Source organism: Triticum dicoccoides, chromosome 1A (assembly GCF_002162155.2).
Source record: "Triticum dicoccoides isolate Atlit2015 ecotype Zavitan chromosome 1A, WEW_v2.0, whole genome shotgun sequence".
NCBI classification, from domain to species: domain Eukaryota; kingdom Viridiplantae; phylum Streptophyta; class Magnoliopsida; order Poales; family Poaceae; genus Triticum; species Triticum dicoccoides.
In genome coordinates, this window is record NC_041380.1 from 317,050,852 (window position 1) to 317,069,710 (window position 18,859).

The following is an 18,859-nucleotide window of genomic DNA, read 5'->3' on the forward strand; positions in this document are numbered from 1 at the left end:
GAGGCCTCTTATATTGGGGTCCAGACTTTAGAATAGAGGGGGTGTTAATGTGCTCGTGTGTTCGTGTCTGGGGGAGAGAATGACTTATGTGTGGGGGGGGGGGGCACGCGGCGGGGGGAGGGGTGGCTTCAGATAAAGAGTGAGTTGTCTATATTAGAGGGACTATAGCGTAATTGAGATATATATGGTCAATAGTGTGTGGTTGATCAATTTGTTTCGTAGTTTGGACTATGAGATAACGATACTTTTGAACATGCGCGATATACCTTGAAGTACCATAATTACAAACCTAAGATTGGATTTTGGAATTCGAATCCATCATTAGCTTTTGTAATTCATTTAAACGGAGGTACATTTTTTAAGCCGGGATTTTGTGATTTCAAATTCATATATCAAACCTAGAGATATGCACATGCGGGCATGTTCAAACTTTATAATCATCCACTTTATTCATACACACACGCATTTTTGCTTTTGTCATCATATTTAGGATAAACACATTTGGAATTTCATTTGAATTGGACCGTATGTTGGTATTTGCTTGTACTAGCTCAATGATCCATATTTGAATTGAATGGACAATCTAAGTTCCGAATTGGAGACATTGATTTTCAAAACATGCACTTTATTTGCGTGCAAAGAAAATAAATTCTCGGCCATGATATCATAGTCGGTCGTACAAGAGCAGAACACTTAATTTCAGGCGCTAAAAGCTTTCGAACTTCCCACTCACATCGAAATATCTCACGCCCGAAAGTTTAGCCCTACGATATTCCCGTTTTCACTACAAAAAAATACACTTCCATGATGATACGTATTTGTCATAGTAGGTCATGTTTTCTGTCATGCATGTACATCCATGATGATTTTATGACAGAATCAAGATAGTCATACATGTGCTGTCGTAGAAGTGTTCCATGACATTACCAAAATTATCATCACGGAAGTGTCCACTTCCATGACGTAAATGGCATGTCATGGAAGTGTTTTCGTCAACGGTAACCGACACATGGCATCCACCATAACTGGTCACCGTTAAGTTATCGGGTCCGTTTTTGGATCCGATGACCCGTTAACAGCCTAGACCAATGGGGATTTTCCACGTGTAAAATTCTCATTAGCTAGAGGAAACACGTGTTGGCTCACTGTTGGGACAGATGTCATTCACTCATTGGACAGGAGGTGCCTATGATACATCGACACGTGGCACGGCCCAACAGAGGCCCATTCCAGTGAAAAGGCCGACCCGTTTGACTTGGTCAAAAGGTAATGGGTCGGCCCATGGAAAGCATGTTAACAACCTGTTCGTATATAGCCCATTTACGGCCCGCTAACTCCCGACCCGTTACGGCCTATTAGAATTAAGCCCAGTAGCGTCATCTGGGCCGTCCAATATGATTCCAGCCTATTGTAACTTCTGGCCCATGTATGGCCCATGATGTCTTTCGGCCCATATGAGGCCCTTTGTAACTTTGGGCCCATTAAAGGCCCAAGATGAAACTAGCCCATAATGAATAGTGTATCGTTTTATACCCATTAACGGCCCATTATTCTGTCGGCCGTTTCTAGCCCGTGTTAACTTTCGTCCTTCTAAGGGCCCATTTATTCTTGGGCTCATTTCTAGAATTCGGTTAGTTATGGTCCGTTACTAGCCTGTTCCATTTGTGGGCCAAATTCAGCCCATGGTTACATTCGGCCCGTTTGTGGCCCATTAACGCATTGGGCTGTTTTCATAGCTTTATGAAATACGGCCTATTAACGGCCCATTATGGTCCACGAATAGTAAGGCCCATGTTTGCTGAAATGATTATATGCCCCATAGAAGGCCCATGGATCCTACGGCCCGTAGAAGGCCCATGGATCCTACGGCTCGTAAAAGGCCCATAGATCATACAGCCCGTAGAAGGCCCATGGATCATACGGCCCGTACAAGGCCCATGGATCGTATGACCCGTACAAGGCCCATGGATCCTACGTCCCGCAGGAGGCCCATGGTTAAAATAGTCCGTGTGTTGCCATGATTATTGTGGCCTGGTTACCAAAAATATGTTAATGTGGCCACTAGGAAAATGCGGAAAAAGAACTGCAATGACTACAAGAAAACAACTAAACAAGACAATAAGGAAATAAATAGGCAAGCAACTAACACTAGCTTATTACAGCTATTACACATATTACATCCATTGGGCATCAAAGTTCGCCACCAGTTCAAATATAGGGAACAAAGCAGCATATTACATACATTGCCATCAAAATTGGCCACCAGTGGAAATAAACACGGCAGCAAAACAAGTCCATAACTGAAACAACTTCAGAAGAGCTCAAGAAACGTTATCATGGGTATCCACCATGTTGGCAATAAGCTTGGCAAGCTTATTAGCTTTGTCCTGTTTGGCGCTAAAATCCTCCAACGCTTGCTATTGCACTAGAAAGTTTGCATCTGAATGCTCCAGGGACTTCCGCGGTCCTACCACTTCTTGTCGCAGCACAGCTGATCGATGTCTTTCAACTCGTAGTTGAGACTCAAGAAACCGAACTGATTCAGACAGTGAGTTTGAATAGCTTGTGCCAGCGGTAGTGGCCAGTAACTCGAACACTAAACCAAGATAGGACTTTGGGGTTGTCTCACTGTCTTCAAGATTGTTTTCCTTAGCTGTTTTATCAGCTTTGTTGGAGACCAACAAGGATGTCTCGCTATCCTAAACCTTATTTGCATTACTTCCTTTACCATTGCTTAATAAGGCACTATTCCCCAATATTCTGTCAGCATTCTAAATGAAGAAACAAGCAGACACATAACAGGTTTAGCATGTACTAGTATATGAAACTCATTTAGGTGAACCAGTTCATTAGTAAGGTGGACAAGATTTAAGGTGGACAAGATTAAACTACCAAGTCTTCTATTGCCAAGTAGTACATTATAAAAGCATCAAACAAACATATATCTATGTCCTATGGTCACTGAATTGTCTTGCCAAATCAAAATAGAGACATAGTTGAAATCATATCAGTTCAAGAGAAAGCATCACTGAAAGAATACAAAGCGTGGGAAACTACACGACACAACAAGATTTCAGATGGGTGCCACGGGTCAACATGTACAACAACACTATTGGCCCTGTTGTGATGTTAGTAATGTGCATGATATGAGAAGTCAACTGTATACACAATTGAAACATGCGTAACCATACCTGTTAAAGAAACATGCGTAACCATACCTGTTGTGCCATTGGAGTTTCCATTGGATCATTCAATTTAAAAATAAGTTTGTATGAGTAAATATAGTGATACAAGAGCAAAGCAGTATGCACGATAGCAATGGAATCTTAAATGAGAATAGTTGTTCTTCAGGTTTAAGCACTTGTTCTACATGAACAGAGTATAGTAAGACACAAACATATAGTAACTAAAATAAAATGAGCTCATAGACCTTACCACATTCTTGGTTCGGGACCAGTACAGAACAAGGCGTTCCCAGTCATCGTCGAGTAAATGTGTCTCAGGAGAACGTAAGGGAATTTGATGAGTTTCTTTGCCAGTGAAGTATGTTTTCTTCAGGTAATTCCGATACTGCCACCAAGCATTCTTGAAGATAGCATAGGTATTAGCACAGGTTACCTCATATCCTGAGTTTCCAAATCGGTCCTTCTCTATAGAGAAAAACGGGAAAATTTGTTGTATTATAACCATCATGGAGGTAGAATGTATGGCACAAAGCAAAGTAATTGCCATGAATAACATTACTTACACATAACTCCTGGACAAACACCTACAACTGGCATTTCCCTTCATCTTCATTATAATATTTCCATGATGGGAAGATACACACATAGGATTTAACAACATCAAATGCGATAGATGCTAAACTATGAATGGATGGTTGTGCTTCCTCACAGGAATAGGTGTACTAACTGGTGGAGTTGGGGTTTGCCGTGGTAGTACTGGCGCTTTGGGCACTGCAGCTACCTTACTAACTGCTCTTGTTTGGGAGCTCTGTGGTGGAGATGGTGTTGTGTCAACAGGAACTGGGTTACTATCTGCTGGGGTTTGGGTTAGATTGGGTGAAGCTAGTTCTCTGTGAAAGTGCGTTATATCGACTAGAGGGGGGTGAATAGGCGATTTTTATGAAATTCTTCACTGAGGAATTTGCCGGTGAGGAAATTCCTTAGCGAAGAACTACTTGCAGCGGAATAAGTACTCAAAAGTAAACACAACAGAATACAAGCATAGTCATCATGATGAAATGAAGACAGGCACAGAGTACAGGAAGCGTAATCACAGGATAACACAGGATGAAGACAAACAGACTGAAGAAATTGAACTGAGGAAATTGAGTAAGTCTTCATTCAAAGTCTTCAAACACAGATATGAACAAACATACAACACAGTTATGAGGAAATGAAAGAGTTGAGGAAATAGAACTAGTAAGCTCGGTGAAGACAATGATTTGGTAGACCAGTTCCAACTGCTGTCTCAGTTGTACGTCTGGTTGGAGCGGCTGAGTATTTAAACTTGAGGACACACAGTCCCGGATACCCAGTCAAGGACAGTTAGTCCAAGGCACCCAGTCCTCACCGTATTCTCCTTGAACTAAGGTCACACAGACCTCGTCCAATCACTCGTGGTAAGTCTTCAGGCGACTTCCAAACCTTCACAAACTTGGTCACCCGGCGATCCACAATTCCTCTTGGATGCTCTAGACCATGACGCCTAACCGTCTGGAAGAAGCACAGTCTTCAAAGGTAACAAGCGTCGGATCCACTCAGGATCAATCTCTTCAGTGATGCTCAATCACTTGGGGTTTGCAGGTGTTTGGGTTTTGGATTTTTGGTTTTTCCTCACTTGATGATTTTCACTCAAAGTCCTCGGAGGATGGGTTGCTCTCAAATGACAAGTGTCGGTTTCTTTCGGAGCAGCCTCAACCAGCTAGTGGTTGTAGGGGGCGGCTATTTATAGCCTAGGGAGCAGCCTGACATGATAAGACATAAATGCCCTTCAATGATATGACCGTTAGGTGGATAGATATTTTGGAACAGCTGGCGCATAGCACAGCAATGATCGGAATTTTGAGTACCAAAATCCTCAGGGCTATCATGTTCCTCACTGTGTAGGCAATCCGCACTGGCGAATTCCTAACTCCTCAGTCAGGACAAATTCCTCAGAGACCAGAAGAACTTCGTCTCTGTCACTGAAGAAATTGACTGAACTGTATGAGATTTTCAATGGCTTCACTCGAAGGGATTGGTAGGTGTAGGATTTTAAGTTGAGCATCACATGGAAATTTTTCCTTAGTATTTCCTCGACCCCCTTTAATAGTACGGTGTTTCCTATGACTCAAGAAAGAGAAAAACAAAACTATGAAAACGAAAGTCTTCAAGCTTCATATTTCTCGCATGAATATCAAGTCTTCATGGACACACCAATTTCTTCACTTTCAAAGTCTTCATGGAAGTCTTCAGAAATACCAAAATCTTCAGTCGAAGATATTCATTTTTAGGGGTCGACATTTCCTGTAAATATCAAACTCCTCATAGACTTATAGACCTGTGTACACTCACACACGCATTAGTCCCTTAACCTATAAGTCTTCAAAACACCAAAATCACTAAGGGGCACTAGATGCACTTACAATCTCCCCCTTTTTGGTGATTGATGACAATATAGGTTAAGTTTTCAACGGGGATAAACATATGAAGTGTAAATACTGATATTAAGGAATTTGATTGCAAGATATAGAAGAACTCCCCTTGAAGATGTGCATAGTAAGGAATTTGCTTTTGAAGCAATGCACACTTGAAGAGTTGAATCATGGAGATCTCCCCCTATATCTTGTAATTCATACACACATTTAACATATAATATGAAGAATTTGAAATGCATGATGAAATATGGTGCCTGATGAAATTCACCATGCGTGCAATAATATCAACGAGGAATAAGCATGCAGAATAGTGCATTAAGAGTGTCAGAGCACAGTGCATCAAAAGTATCAGAGCACCATCGGGTTTAAGATTACAACTCGATCCAATAAAGTTTTAGAAGAATGAGAGTTGTAACTTAGCAAAAAAACGTTGTATATGGGCGATAAAATATACCCGCTTGAAGACTAACTCAAATTTCTCCCCCTTTGTCATCGAATGACCAAAAAGGATCGAAACTGAGGACTAACGCCCCGAAGATAATCAAGTTGATGAAGGAGCGCCAGCGTTGTTGGGGTCGTTGGTTGATGTAGGGTCTGCTGCAGTGTCGTCTAAATCTTCATGTTCATCAGTGTCGCTCGATGAAGAATATGAGCTGGCCAACAGAGAAGGAACCTTGGCCTTCTTGAATTTCTTCGGTGGAGGTGCAGACCAGTCAAAATCTTCATTAAGACCCATGTTCTTCAAATCTTCTTCACCATACAGATGTGACAGGATTGCCCAAGTGCGACCGAAGACTTGATGGAGGTAGTAGTGGTTTTTCTTCACTGCATTGTGTGTGGCAGTCATGTTGTGAAGAAGGGAACTAAACTGACGCTTAACCCATTTGTGATTTCGATCCACCTTCTGGTGAAGACTAAGCAGAAGTTCACGGTCTGTCATCAAGCGCGGAGCAGTGGCTTGAGGAGTGGACTTGGGAGCATTGGCAGAGTCATGTGTGGCAGAGTCATCATTGGTGGAATAAGATGCAGCTTTGCGAAACTGACCATCCAATGGACGAATGCCTTCATCAATTACAGCTGGTGCCTTGCCCTTTCCATCAACTGAGGAATATGTCTGCTTGAGGACTTCAATTGGGGGCAAGTAGCTGAGATGATTCTGGAAATCAGCTTTGTAGTTGAGTGAAGACCTTGTCCCGGGGAATATCATGATCCAAGGTGCATAAGGCTTCAGCTCAAACGGAGACAGTGCAACATTGGCCATAGTCCTCATGAAGAAATCGTGATAGTTGACAGGAATGCCATGAACGATGTTGAATACCAGATTCTTCATGATGCCAACAATTTCCTCATCAGATGAGTCGTGGCCTTTGATAGGACTGATTGTCCTCGTAAGAATATGATAGACAGTTCTGGGCACGTACAACAATTCCTTCACGAGGAATTTTGTTCGTGGTGCCTGACCTGGTGTCAAAGGCTTCATCAGCACTTGCATGTAATAATGTGTGAGCTCAGGTTCACTGTAGATGCAGCAAGCTTCTTCAAGGGGAGGACTGAGTGGTAGAGCATGAAGCAATTCAGAGGCTGGTGCAGTGTAGTGAGTGTTTTCAGACATCCAGTCCAGCACCCATGAATTCACATCTTCAGCATTTCCGGTGATGTGCAGCATTGCATAGAATTGAAGAATCAGTTCTTCATTCCAATCGCAGATGTCAGAGCAACAATTGAGTAGTCCAGCATCATGAAGAACACTGAGGACTGGTGCGAAGCACGGCAGAGATTCCATATCCACGTGAGGAATATGCTCATGGTAGAAAATCTTCTCCTTGTTGAACAGCACTGAGGAATAGAAATTGGCTTGACTAGCAGTCCAGAAACGCCTCTTCCTAATGCGAGCAGAGTCATATGGGTTGTAATCTTCGAAGAATACGTGCTCACCGAAGAAATCATCAGCCTTGAACTTTTGCTTGCGTGAGAATGGATCCTTTGCCTTTGGCAGAGGAGTGTCAGTGAGTTGCATCACGACCTCAGGAATCTCAATCGCAGGTTCTTCAGGCTGAGGAATTTCTGGTTCTTCCTCAGTGGCAGTCTACGTAGTTGGTTGTTCAGCAGCAGCAGTTTCTTCAGCACTAGTGGCTGGAATTTCCTCATGGACAGATGCAGTGGGTTGAGTTTCTTCAGAGCCCATGTGAACAGTTTGTGTGGGGGACTGAGGAATTTGCTGTAGAGGGGTGAACATTGGAGAGTTTGGATGCTGACTTTCCCAGAATTCATCACTGATTACGGGTGTGGAGCAGCCAATGTCCACATCTTCATCTTCCATTTCTTCAACGCCAGCCTCTTCAACTGTGAACTGAGGCATGGGCGAGGAGATGATAGGTGTTGAAGGGATCGCATCCACTTCAATTTCTTCATCCAACGGTTCAGACGAAGCAGTAGAAGGAGTTTCTTCATCAAATCCGCTGGGGATCACATATTCTTCATCAAAAGGAACAAGGTCCTTTGATGGCCTGGTTGAGATGGGAACAACATCAATCGGATGTGCAAATGAACTTGTCATAGGCTTCATTTTCTTCGGAGCTGAAGAATCTGAAGCAGCTGATGCTTTCCTTTTCTTCACTGCAGCACGCTCTGCAGCCTTGGTCTTCTTCACATCTGATGCAGATGCAAGGATTGGAGTTGAAGTTGGTGCAGGAGCAGCTGAGGAATCTGGTTGATTTTCTTCAGGCACAACTGATGTAGTTGCCCTGATCTCTTCAGTTTCTTCAGGCACACCACTAGTGGGTGCCCTGGCAATTTCTTCAGTGGCTGGAATGCAGTCTTCAGCCCTGGAACTCACATTTTCTTCAGCAGCCTGATTGACATCAGCGGTGCTGGTATGTTCTTCAGTCGGCTGAGAAGATGCTTCAGCCTGAGGAATTTCCTGTTGCATTGGGGCAGCAACATTTGAAGTGAACTGTTCAGTTATCTTTACCAATCTAACTTTGGCTCCTTGCCAATCAGCATAGTAGGCTTTGAAGTTATCGATGAGGGTTTTGATTTCAGATTTGATTTTTACAAGTTCATCAGTTGTCATAGTGACAACGTTGTTCTTCAGATATTTCTCCTTTTTGTACTGGGCCTTCTTGATCTGCCTGGCCTGATCATATTTCCATTTCTCCTCTTGGATGAAATGAGTCAGCATGTGATTTTGACCAGGCGTCAGCTTGAAGTCAGGCATAGGAGTATTTGCGTCCTTGTGCCAGAGATCAATGTAGTCGAGGATCAGCTTGGGATCCAAAAGTAGTGGCACAGGTGTGCCTTTGGCTCTAGCGGCCCTAACTTGTCTGTCTCTAATGATTTCTGCAAGTTCATCAGCATCAGCTTCATCTTCTTTAGACGGCACTTGTAAAGTGACTTGGTTCTTTTGAGGACTTGGGCGCGGACCTCGTCCAGCAGTGGCCTTGGTCTTCAGCAGAGTGGGGCCAGATGAAGAATTTGGTGCAGCTGAGGAGCTTGCTGAGATACCAGAGGCAATGGAGATGCCTGTAGTCCATTGGCACGAGGCTAGATGCTCAGGTGCTGAGGACTTTGTCGGAACAGCTGAGGACTTTGGAGGAAGTGCTGAGGATTTTGAAGGAGCAGCTTGAAGGATTGGTCGTGAGGACCTTGAAGAGTCTGGCCGTGAGGGCGCAGCTGAGGAACTTGGCCGTGAAGGCACTGTTGGTGAAGCACTTGGCTTACGAGCAGGCTTCTTAGGCATGGATTTCCTTGGCTTGACAGAGGCCTCAGCAGAGGCAGCCGCAGCAGCAGCAGAGTCTTCATTGAATTTCCTCACAGCTTCTCTGGCTTGCTTGGCCAGCTTGGCTTGACGCTTGGCCCATTCATTAGGATAGTCCTCACCGCGCTTGAGGCTGGTGGGATCAGCAATTTGGCCAGGTGCCAATGGAGCTCTTGGGCATGGAGGATTGAGTGCGAATTTCTTCATATACTTAGGAGTGACATATCTGTACTCCCTCCATTCTCTTGCCCATCTCCTCTCTATCTTCTGAATGCGCACTTTGTGCTCATTCTTAGTTTCCTCAGTAGGTGTGCAGTACCCAACATATATGTCATCAGGGATTTCAAACGCTGTATTTACCTCAGGCCTCTTTCCTCCCTTCTGTGGCTTCTTACCTTCAGCCATTTTCTTCAGTTGAGGAATTTGAACAATTGAATTCTCTGAAGAAGTATGCAACTTTTCTTCGAGGAACACTGCAAATGAGTTAAGTTGATGAGAACCTGGTGATTCAGCAGCGGACATGTGTACCTATGAACAGAGTATAGTTGCGAGGAACTTGGAGAGGTCATATGCGTTCTCAGAAGGTTTTTCAAAAAGAACAAGTTTGAGTAATTTGACTAGATGAGTCTTGAAGATTTTCACTAAGCGTTCTTTGTCTTAGGTTCCAGAGTTGTATAGATCGAAGATCCACACAATTGAGGAATCTTGAAGAAAAATGATGCTTAGAGAAACGAATCAAGAATAGATGACATGTGAGGTGTTTAGTGTGTGAAGATTTGAAGAATAAAACACCTTTGAAGATTTTGTAGAGAAACTTTTAATCAAAGAGGGCAGTAAAAGTAACTTTTAATTACCCTGAATGAAGAACACGACGAACAGTGAGGTGAAACAGTGGAGTTCGTCGGTATAGATCTTCCACGCCCTAACTTGGCGGAGGAAGACGTCTACGGCGGCGGCTGAGGTGAAGATTTCCGTGGTCGGCGCGAGTACGATGACGACAAGGTCGAGGCAGTGAAGCTCTTCCTCACCGACGACGATGGAGTAGTGGCGGCGCTAGGGTATGTGAAGCTCGAGTGGGAGAGAGAGATCGAGCGGAGTAAAGGAAGTGAGGAAGGGATGAGGGGGTATTAATAGTAGCAGTGAAAAACTGTTCGCCCAAAGATTTGGGACGAACGTGCCCCTGACCCTTCTCCTTCGCACGACATGTGTCACCCACGTACTGTGTAGTGGAGATCATGTAAGATCGTGGGTGAATTAAAAATTCATCATAGTATGCGGAACGATTTGAGCGGCAAAACCGAAAATTTGGATAAGATTAGTTTTAAAGTTCCGTTCGCAATTTCTTCAGCTGACAAGGACACAGTGAAGATTTTGAACGAGTTTCAAATAGAATGCACATGAAGAATTTGTGAACAGATTGGGTTGAGTATAGCATAGAGGGGAAGGGTCCGATCACATTCACTTAGCAGAAAACCAACTTGAAGAAATAGCAATAACTGAATGCTGTAGAGGACATAAACTCATATATATATATATATATATATATATATATATATATATATATATATATATATATATTGAAGAAAAACAACAGAACCAGTGAAGACTATGCAAAGTTGAAGAATATGAATAATTTGAGGAATTTCAACTTTTGGTGGTTGCGTGACCCACCGTATAAGAATGATGATTTCAGACACCACGTACAATTATTGTAGGGTTCTGAGAATCAAATTCTTCATTAATTTCTTCACACTAAGAGTGTTATTCTTCATTGATTGAAGTAAAACGTTTCTTCATGTGTTGCACATCTAAGTCATCAATTTTGCATAAGTGTTAGGATGAGTGTCCTTTTCACAGAACATTCGAAGATTCTAGGATATTTAGCTCACACCGCAACTTGCTAAATCTCTTCTCATCCAAGGGCTTTGTGAAGATATCGGCTAGCTGTTCTTCAGTCTTCACATGCTCAATAGAAATGTCGCCCTTCAACACATGATCACGAAGAAAATGATGACTAATCTGAATGTGCTTTGTCTTCGAGTGCTGAACTGGGTTGTGAACAATCTTGATGGCACTCTCATTGTCACAGAAGAGAGGTACATTCTTCATGTTGACACTGTAGTCCTTGAGAGTTTGCTTCATCCATAGCAATTGGGCACAGCAAGAACCAGCGGCAATGTACTCAACTTCAGTAGTAGATAGTGATACGCAGTTCTGTTTCTTCAAGGACCAACAGACCAAAGATCGTCCGAGGAAATGACATGTACCAGATGTTGACTCGCGATCCACACGATCACCAACATAGTCAGAGTCAGAATATCCAACAAGATCAAAAGCCGAGCCCTTGGGGTACCATAATCCAAGTGTTGGTGTGTGAGCTAGATATCGAAGAATATGCTTCACAGCCTTATGGTGTGATTCCTTCGGTGCAGCTTGAAATCGGGCACACATGCAAACACTAAGCATTATATCTGGCCTAGATGCACATAAGTATAATAAGGAACCTATCATGGAGCGGTATACTATGATCGAAGTCAATACCATTTTCATCAGTGCACAGATGGCCATTTGTGGGCATAGGAATTTTGACGCCTTTGCAATCTTGCATGCCGAACTTCCTCAGTACATCCTTGAGGTATTTCTCCTGAGATATGAATATGCCATTGTGTTGTTGACGAATTTGAAGACCTAAAAAGAATTTCAACTCTCCCATACTAGACATTTGATATTCTTCACTCATCATATAGGCAAATTCATTACTATAACGTTGGTCAGTACAGCCAAAGATAATACCATCAACATATACTTGGCACACAAACAATTCACCATCATAAGATTTAGTGAAAAGAGTAGGGTCGAGTGAACCAGGTTTGAAGCCTTTCTTCATGAAGAGTTCCTTCAAAGTATCATACCAAGCCCGTGGGGCCTGCTTGAGGCCATAGAGGGCCTTGTTGAGTCTGAAGACTTTGTCAGGATTCTTTAGATCTTCAAAACCTGGGGCTTGAGCAACATATACTTCTTCCTCAAGCTTACCATTGAGGAATGCACTTTTCACATCCATTTGATATAGAGTGATATCATGATGGTTAACATAAGCAAGTAATATGCGAATAGCCTCAAGTCTAGCAACAGGTGCAAAAGTTTCATCGAAATCAATTCCTTTAACCTGTGTGTAGCCTTGGACTACAAGCCGTGCCTTATTCCTCACCACAAGGCCATTTTCATCTTGCTTGTTGTGGTAGATCCACTTTGTGCCGATGATATTGTGCTTGCGAGGATCTGGGCGTTTGACCAGTTCCCAGACATTGTTGAGCTCGAACTGATGTAATTCTTCTTGCATGGCCTGAATCCACTCAGGCTCCAGAAATGCTTCATCTACCTTAGCGGGCTCTGTAATAGAGACAAAGGCATACTGTCCACAAAAGTTAGACAAATGTGAAGCTTTTGAGCGTGTGAGAGGACCTGGCGCTTTGATGTCATTGATGATCTTTTCAACTTGCACTTCTTTTGCAATGCGAGGATGAGCTGGTTGTCGTTGAAGAGTTTGATCAGCATTTTCTTCAGCACCATTTTCTTCAGGTGCATTAGCTCGATGTTCTTCATGCTCTGGAATGAATTCTTCAGCAGATTCTTCAGTAAGAATGACATCCTCAATAGCCTTGAACTTGATAGTTTCCTCAGGTGCTGGTTCATCTATCACAGTAGGTAGGTGCTCTCTTTGCGAGCCATTAGTTTCATCGAACCGCACATCTACAGTTTCAACAACTTCGTGAAGAACACTGTTGAAGACTCTGTAGGTGTGCGAGTCCTTTCCGTAACCAAGCATAAAACCTTCATGTGCTTTTGGTGCAAATTTTGAGTTGTGATGAGGATCTCTAATCCAACATTTAGCACCGAAGACTTTGAAATAACTTACATTGGGTTTCTTATCAGTGAGGAGTTCATAGGCAATCTTTTTGAAGAATTTGTGAAGATATACTCTGTTGATGATGTGGCACGCAGTATCAATTGCCTCAGTCCAGAAACGACGAGGCGTTTTGTATTCATCAAGCATAGTGCGAGCCATCTCAGCAAGAGTCCTGTTCTTGCGCTCCACGACGTCGTTCTGCTGAGGAGTGTAAGGAGCAGATAACTCATGAGTAATACCAAGTTCATCAAGATAGTCATCGAGACCAGAATTCTTGAACTCAGTGCCATTGTCACTTCTGATGTGCTTGATCTTCACACCAAAGTTGGTTGAAGCCCTCGAGGAAAATCATTTGAAGACTTCCTGCACTTCATGTTTGTAAGTAACAAGGTAAACCCATGTGTAACGAGAATAATCATCAACAATAACAAAGCCATATTGAGATGCTTCATTTGAGATAGCAGAATAATGATTAGGACCAAAGAGATCCATGTGAAGCAATTCAAATGGGCAAGTGGTGGTCATGATAGTCTTCGATGGATGCTTGGCCTTGGTCATCTTCCCAGCTTCACAGGCTCTGCATAGGTGATCCTTGAGGAATTTGACATTCTCGATGCCAATGACATGCTTCTTCTTCGCAAGCATGTGCAAATTCCTCATGCCTGCATGACCAAGTCGTCGATGCCAGAGCCAGCCTTCTGAAGCTTTTGCAAGTAAGCACACGGATGGTTGTGGTCCTGTAGAGAAATCAACAATATACAGGTCTCCTCTCCTAAAGCCTTCGAAGACTTTGGAATTGTCAGCTTCCATAACCACAACACAACGGTACTTGCCAAAGACAACAACCATATCAAGATCACAAAGCATTGAGACAGACATAAGGTTGTATCCTAAGGACTCAACAAGCATGACTTTGTCCATGTGTCGATCCTTTGTAATCGCAACCTTACCTAGACCCAATACCTGACTTTTGCCTTTGTCAGCAAAGATGATATGCTTCAGATGCGACGGTGATAATGGAGCATCCATCAATAGATTCTTGTCACAAGTCATGTGGTTTGTACATCCACTATCGAGGACCCACTCAGTGGCTTTGGGTTGATCATCCTGCAGATGAATTAGTGCAGCTTACAAACTCATATACTTCATTAGTGAAGAATATGACATCAATTCATCAGATCAATTTCATTAAGTAAAAGAACTGATAAAGCAATATGAGGACGTGAGAAATGAAAGTTCATTTCTTCATGATTAGCCTGCGTCCTATCAGGCATGCTCAGGTCTCCAGCAAATTCTTCAGACGATTATGTGCGTCTAGAGACCTGGCCCTGCAGAAGAGATTAGTTCTTTTTCTTCACCACCCACATCTGAAGGGGTGGCAAAGAGTTCATCATTCTGCGAGCTCCATACGAGAAGGATGGCATAGAAGCCAATCCATTTCGTTTCACATAAGATGGGTTAGAGTAAGCATATGAGTAAGCAGAGAAATTCTTCGAGGACTTATGAACATAATCATTTGAAGAATAATGCACATATCCATAATCCTTAGATCTTCCCTGCGAAACAGACGGGTTAGCATGATGATGTTCATATGAGGACTTTGATCCATATGAGGAATTTGGTCCGTACGAAGAATTTGATCTGGGGTTCCTATTCTTCACAGGTGGCGTCATGATGACATTCACCTGAAGATTTTCAAGGCATCTTTTGGGAACCCAGATTTTCTTCATAGGGGAGCCGTTCCTGTAGTTAGTGCCAACATATCTAGCAAATACTTCACCATTCTGATTTTTGAATAGTTTATAGTTGGAGTCAATTGACTCATCATCAGAATGAGGAGATTCACATGCAAATCCAGATAAGTTAGATGGATCAACTGGAGGTCCCTTTGCAGAAACCCATGTAGTTTTGGGGTACTGCTCAGGCTTCCAATATGTACCATCAGCATTGATTTTCCTCTCAAAGGCGATACCCTCTTTCCTAGGGTTCCTGTTGAGGATCTGCTTTTTAAGGACATCACAAAGAGTCTGATGCCCTTTGAGGCTTTTGTACATGCCTGTCGTGTACAATTCCTTCTGATGAGGAATTAGTGATAGCAGAGGCATGTGAAGAATTTGAAACATTAGCAGCATTTGAACATTCAGGTGAAGAATTAGTAGATTCACGTTCAATGCACTTCAAGCATGGAGGAACAAATTCTTCCTGAGATGCGCTGATTTGTTGAGCAAGTAATGAATCGCGCTCCTTCTGAAGATCTTCATAACTCACTCTTAGCTTCTCAAGGTCTTGCTTTCTTTGAAGAAATTCATAAGAAAGCTTCTCATGATCCGATAAGAGAGTGTTATGATGACTCTGAAGTTTGTCAAGCTTGGACTGAAGTCTCTGAAGATTTTTAGTCAAAGTTTCAGTGCGATCCATTTCTTCACCCAACATATCATCACTTTTATTTAGCATGTTTTGAACCTTTTCTAAAGCCCTTTGTTGTTTTATAGCAATCTTAGCAAGTTTAGAATAGCTGGGCTTAAGGTTTTCATTAGATTCATTCTCACTTGATTCAGAGGAGGTATATTTGAGTACCTTGGCACCCTTTGCCATGAAGCAATAGGTGGGAGCGTAGTCATCATCCCCTTCATTAGCCTTGTTGGTGAGGTCATTTTCCTCAATGTTGAAGATAGACTTGCTGACGAATGCAGTAGCGAGAGCAAGGCTCGCCACTCTGGATTCGGACTCCTCAGATGACTCCTCTTCCTCATTTTCTTCAGATTCAGCCTCAGAGTCCATTTCCTTGCCAATGAATGCCCTGGCCTTCTTGGAGCTACTCTTCTTGTGATATGAAGGCTTTGAGGATTTTGATGATGAGGATTTTGCAGATTTCTTCTTTTTCTTTGCATCATCAGAACTGTAATCCTTGTATTTCTTCTTCTTTGATTCCTTTTCCCACTGAGGACAATCTAGAATGAAATGTCCAGGTTTCTTGCACTTGTGACAGAGCCTCTTCTTGTAGTCATTGGATGAGGAATCATTGCTCCTTGAGGATCTTCCAAGGCGACCACGTCTTGAGAACTTTTGGAACTTCTTCACGAGCAGAGCCAGATCATGGCTCAGTCCTTCAGGATCACCAAGGCTGCTACCAGAGTCTTCATCTTCGGACTCAGATGCTACCTTGGCCTTCAGTGCACGTGTTTTGCCATAGCTTGAACCATAGAGATCTTTCTTTTCAGCAAGTTGGAACTCATGAGTATTTAGCCTCTCAAGAATATCAGCGGGATCAAGTGACTTGTAATCAACACATTCTTGTATCATCAATGCCAGAGTGTCAAATGAGGAATCAAGCGATCTCAACAATTTCTTCACCACCTCATGGTCGGTGATGTCAGTGGCACCAAGTGCTTGAAGCTCATTTGAGATGTCAGTGAGGCGATCGAAGGTTTGTTGAACATTTTCATTGTCGAGTCTTTTGAAGCGGTTGAAGAGATTGCGAAGAACATCAACTCGAGAGTCACGCTGAGTTGAGACTCCTTCATTCACTTTGGACAACCTGTCCCAGATAAGCATCGTTGTTTCTAAAGCACTCACTCTGCCATACTGTCCTTTGCTCAGATGGCCACATATGATATTCTTCGCTTGAGAGTCGAGTTGCTTGAATCTCTTCACATCGGCAGCATTTGGAGAAGGTGTGACTAAGGGAACACCATTTTCCACAACATACCAGAGATCGTTATCAATTGCTTCAAGATGCATTCGCATATTACTCTTCCAGCAGGGGTAGTCCGTCCCATCGAAGGTAGGACACCCAGCAGAGACCTTGATCATACCTTCGGGCGACATAACTAAAACTCTAGGCGGTTAAACCAAAATCACACAGAACAAGGGAGTACCTTGCTCTGATAACAATTGAAAGTGCGTTATATCGACTAGAGGGGGGTGAATAGGCAATTTTTATGAAATTCTTCACTGAGGAATTTGTCGGTGAGGAAATTCCTTAGCGAAGAACTACTTGCAACGGAATAAGTACTCAAAAGTAAACACAACAGAATACAAGCATAGTCATCATGATGAAATGAAGACAGGCACAGAGTACAGGAAGCGTAATCACAGGATAACATAGGATGAAGACAAACAGACTGAAGAAATTGAACTGAGGAAATTGAGAAAGTCTTCAGTCAAAGTCTTCAAACACAGATATGAACAAACATACATCATAGTTATGAGGAAATGAAAGAGTTGAGGAAATAGAACCAGTAAGCTCGGTGAAGATAATGATTTGGTAGACCAGTTCCAACTGCTGTCTCAGTTGTACATCTGGTTGGAGCGGCTGAGTATTTAAACTCGAGGACACACAGTCCCAGACACCCAGTCAAGGACACTTAGTCCAAGACACCCAGTCCTCACCGTATTCTCCTTGAACTAAGGTCACACAGACCTCGTCCAATCACTCGTGGTAAGTCTTCAGGCGACTTCCAAACCTTCACAAACTTGGTCACCCGGCGATCCACAATTCCTCTTGGATGCTCTAGACCATGACGCCTAACCGTCTGGAAGAAGCACAGTCTTCAAAGGTAACAAGCGTCGGATCCACTCAGGATCAATCTCTTTAGTGATGCTCAATCACTTGGGGTTTGTAGGTGTTTGGGTTTTGGATTTTTGGTTTTTTCCTCACATGATGATTTTCGCTCAAAGTCCTCGGAGGATGGGTTGCTCTCAAATGACAAGTGTCGGTTTCTTTCAGAGCAGCCTCAACCAGCTAGTGGTTGTAGGGGGCGGCTATTTATAGCCTAGGGAGTAGCCTGACATGATAAGACATAAATGCCCTTCAATGATATGACCGTTAGGTGGATAGATATTTTGGAACAGCTGGCGCATAGCACAACAACGGGCGGAATTTTGAGTACCAAAATCCTCAGGGCTATCATGTTCCTCACTGTGTAGGCAATCCGCACTGGCGAATTCCTAACTCCTCAGTCAGGACAAATTCCTCAGAGACCAGAAGAACTTCGTTTCTGTCACTGAAGAAATTGACTAAACTGTATGAGATTTTCAATGGCTTCACTCGAAGGGATTTGTAGGTGTAGGATTTTGAGTTGAGCATCACATGGAAATTTTTCCTTAGTATTTCCTCGACCCCCTTTAACAGTACGGTGTTTCCTATGACTCAAGAAAGAGAAAAACAAAACTATGAAAATGAAAGTCTTCAAGCTTCATATTTCTCGCATGAATATCAAGTGTTCACGGACACACCAATTTCTTCACTTTCAAAGTCTACATGAAAGTCTTTAGAAATACCAAAATCTTCAGTCGAAGATATTCATTTTTTGGGGTTGATGTTTCCTGTAAATATCAAACTCCTCATAGACTTATAGACCTGTGTACACTCACACATGCATTAGTCCCTTAACCTATAAGTCTTCAATACACCAAAATCACTAAGGGGCACTAGATGCACTTACACTCTGTCCATCGCAGTAGGGGTAAAATCTGCGAGAGTTTGGGTTATGTGTGGTAGGGCTGGTTCTCGTGCATGTACAACCGGGGTGCTATCTCCACCAAGTGGTAG